Source organism: Schistocerca piceifrons, chromosome X (assembly GCF_021461385.2).
Source record: "Schistocerca piceifrons isolate TAMUIC-IGC-003096 chromosome X, iqSchPice1.1, whole genome shotgun sequence".
NCBI classification, from domain to species: domain Eukaryota; kingdom Metazoa; phylum Arthropoda; class Insecta; order Orthoptera; family Acrididae; genus Schistocerca; species Schistocerca piceifrons.
Window position 1 is genome coordinate 168,208,508 of NC_060149.1, and position 4,261 is coordinate 168,212,768.

The window sequence follows — 4,261 nt, forward strand, 5'->3', positions numbered from 1 at the left end:
GCTAAGGTTATGACACGATTCATACGACATTCCTGCTATTTCAAACTACTCGCAGTTATACTGATAACTAAACTGATGGATTCCAACTATGTCGTTATTTAACTAAACTGATGGATTCCAACTATGTCGTTATTTAACTGTCGGAGTTATCGGTATTCGCTAGCGAAAAATAACTTGGCAGTTATTAATAACCATTAACGATAACGGTTATCAAAGAATAACTGGAACTGTGATAACGGTTACTCCACAATAACCGTTTGGCCCACCTCTACAACACACGCGTTTAGAAAGTCCGCCGCCTCCAAAGATTAAAGCTTTGTCCACGTGCTTAGGCGGCCGACATTTGCGTACTTAAACGCTGAATTATTAACTGTATACTGCACATGTTTTTGATTGAAAAAAATACAATTGTTGAAACCGAAAATATAGGAAATTATGTTCTGGAGAGAAGCAATTCGTCGTAGCCACTTCGTTGACTCCGTTACTGCATTAAAACACATAAACGTTCACTTTCCTGCACACAATTCACTTCGCGATGGCATTCCTCTCTCTTTAAGTGGTTGCACGATTAATGAAATAATACACCAGATTTCTGGTATTCAGGGTGGCTGGTAAGCTCTCATGGAAACCACATTAAAAACCCTATAGCTACTGGATCCAGCTACCTTTACTTTTATTCGGGCCTCAGTCTAATAAGCTGAGGATTTTTGGGTCTAGTGTAGCAGGGGATACAACCCGTCGGCTTTGGACAATGACGTCACAAGTCGCCAGAGAGCAGTTTACCATTTTCGCTTTTGCTGTTATGTTTCAGTTTCGTTTTTTTACTGATTGCTTAATAAAGTGGATCTGTTTATTCTATCTCGTGAGATTTTTTTAAAAAAAGCCAAAAAACACTTATCAGCTACTGAAGGGAGCTACAACACTAACAAGGGAACCTCCCCATCGCACCCCCCTCAGATTTCGTTATAAGTTGGCACAGTGGATAGGCCTTGAAAAACTGAACACAGATCAATCGAGAAAACAGGAAGAAGTTGTGTGGAACTATGAAAAAATAAGCAAAATATACAAACTGAGTAGTCCAAGCGAAGATAGCCAACATCAAGCACAATATGACTTCAGAAGCGCTGTGGTCCCATGGTTAGCGTGAGCAACTGCGGAACGAGAGGTTCTTGGTTCAAGTCTCCCTAGAGCGAAAAATGTTTATTTTCGCAAAGTTACGATCTGTCCATTTTTTCATTGACGTCTCTGTTCACTGTAATAAGTTTCGTGTTTGTGTTTTTCGACCGCACCGCAAAACCGTGCGATTAGTAGACGAAAGGACGTGACTCTTCAATGAGAACCGAAAACATTTGATCGCAAGGTCATAGGTCAACCGATTCCTCCACAGGAAAACACGTCTGATATATTCTATACGACACTGGTGACGGTATGTGCGTCACATGACAGGAATATGTTGTCCACCCACGTAACTTGTACACTTGGCGAATGGGTAAAAACATTCTCCTACGTTGCCCTATTTAGGTTTTCTTATGTATACGATAATTACTCCCAAAAAAGTGATGAAAATATAAGAGTTTGTCACATAAACTGCAACAAATGAATCCAACAGTTTCACAGTCGCTCACTTTTCCTTGTACTCTGTCAAAACATATGTTTTTAACGTTTTCAAATTTTTCCGTGTGTAGACCGACAAATACTGCATATGTCGAAGCAAATCTGAACATGTCCTGGAATTTTGGAGAGCGAAGTTGATTATGTGTAAGTGCCTGAACTTTGATAATTGTCTGAAAATAAAAAATTAAAATTTTCGCTCGAAGGAAGACTTGAACCAAGGATCTGTTGCTCCGCAGCTGCTCACGCTAACCACGGGACCATGGCGCTCCTGAGTTCAGTCTGTCCCAGATGTTGCATATCATTCGCATAGATTACTCAGTTTGTATATTTTGCTTAATTTTTCAGAGCCGGCCGTGGTGGCCGAGCGGTTATAGGCGCTTCAGCCCGGAACCGCGCTGCTGCTACGGTCGCAGGTTCGAATCCTGCCTCGGGCATGGATGTGTGTGATGTCCTTAGGTTAGTTAGGTTTAAGTAGTTCTAAGTTCTAGGGGACTGATGACCTAAGATGTTAAGTCCCATAGCGCTGAGAGCCATTTTTTAATTTTTCAGAGTTCTACACAACTTCTTCCTGTTTTCTCGATTGATCTGTGTTCAGTTTTTCAAGGCCTATCCACTGTGCCAACTTATAACTAAATCTGAAAGGGGTGCGATGGGGAGGTTCCCTTGTAAGAAGAATCGCTTCTCGTTTGGCGACTTGTGACGTCATTGTCCAAAGCCGACGGGTTGCATCCCCTGCTACAGTAGTCCCGGATTTTTATACATCTACAAACATCTTCAGTAGGCCTTCACGACACATAAAACCTGTTACAGCCAATTATTAAGTTTGCAACGCAAGCTGGAGGTTTTCTTCCAGGCAAAGTCCTTTTGTATCCTTCAGGAATACACTAGGTTTACTTCACTGTGTTTATTTCAGTATCACTCACTGAAATGAATGGAACAGCTTCAATATTATTCATATTTGAATACTTTAGGATCGCGTGATAGTGATATTACCGTATGACTTGAAGTTACTAAAATCTGTTGAGTTTCCTGATTTGCATTTTCCCAAAGCACTCCAGTAATTTTCAATGTTACTTTGATTGTGACACTTCAGGTTTACGTTATTTTTTATTATTATCCATTGTTCGATAAGTTTTGTATGTGATAGGGCATTTTCTATGACACTATCATGGGCAAGATACTATGCCAGTACGGAATATAAATTCTATAAATGGATTAGAAAAAATACACAACTCACAGGTTAGAACTATATAGTCTGCCACACACAATTTATATTTTCGTACTCCAAATTACACCCATGAGCAACTTAATTACTCACCCAAACTTAGTAACGCATACTGTATGTCGAATTGATCGCTGAGCTCCCGTGTTCCGAATCTGTAGTCAGTAACAGTCGAAAGACTTCGGGGCCTTACATTTTTTTGCGGTCAAAACCACGGTCCAATTCTAAGAATAGTATTACTGTGTATAGTATTGTAGGCACTAAATGTCATATTGACCTGCCGGGTATATTTCAGATGAAATGCGCGATGACGCTACTTATGACTTCTCAGAGAAGGTTTGTTAGAATTTAATCAATAATGTCGCCGAATGTTGCTTTTGCGAACTGGCACAGAAGTCGCAAAATTATTTGCTAATGAATATGCTAATGCACGTTTACTAGGTATTCTGGCAATCGTGACTCACTCACTCTCTCTCTCTCTCTCTCTCTCTCTCTCTCTCTCTCTGTCTCTCACACACACACACACACACACACACACACACACACACACACATCCACACACACACTCTCTCTCTCACTCACACAATATATATATAAAAGTTTGACAAATGGTAGCACCCCCTTGCATGCTGGTGAAGGTGATGCACTGTGGTATGGCTACAATGAAAGACGCCGCTAAAAGCGTTGCGGAACTCTTCTGATCCATCACCATTCAACCGCAGCCCAGTCATGGTGAGTGGTCCGAGATGGTTTTGCGGCTAACGTCACACACGGCAATTTTTTTCCCGTTCGATGATATTCGCGGTTGAAACAGTCGCCGAAGGGTGCCACATTTGAAACTATTGTAATCGAGGCAAATGAAGAGACCCGAAAATAAAAATCGGGTATCACACTTGCGACAAAAATCTGTGGTTTGTGTAGCGTAGTACAGACAGCCGAGTGGGCAAACCTTGCAAGATGAGCTGTCATTCTAAACTAAAACATGTAGGTGCAGGAACGTACATGTTTTTCATCGGTGCAGAAGACGTGACTGCCTACTAAAATGATTAGATTCATCCAGTATTTGTGAATCGCCCAAGTGAAGGAAAGTATATGTTATTACACAAGAAACTTGAGGTTTTTGTGGTAATATTCTTTGATTACTAGCGTATGTTTGTAGCAGTTTTCGATTTACTGTTGTCTAATACTAAAACTAACTCACATAAAAAGAAACTTAAGCAATGTGATTGTGTTGGTGCAGCAGTAAAACAATGAGATAAGTAAAACACTGAGATAAGTTTTTGTTATTAAATAGTGTGAGTAATTCATTAACATAAACAAGAACTAGGTTGTAATTAACGAGTTTATGTTAAAAGATCACTTCTAATATTCTTCAGACAACTATATACACTTTTCAGATACAACGATACACAGAGGAAATGAAGC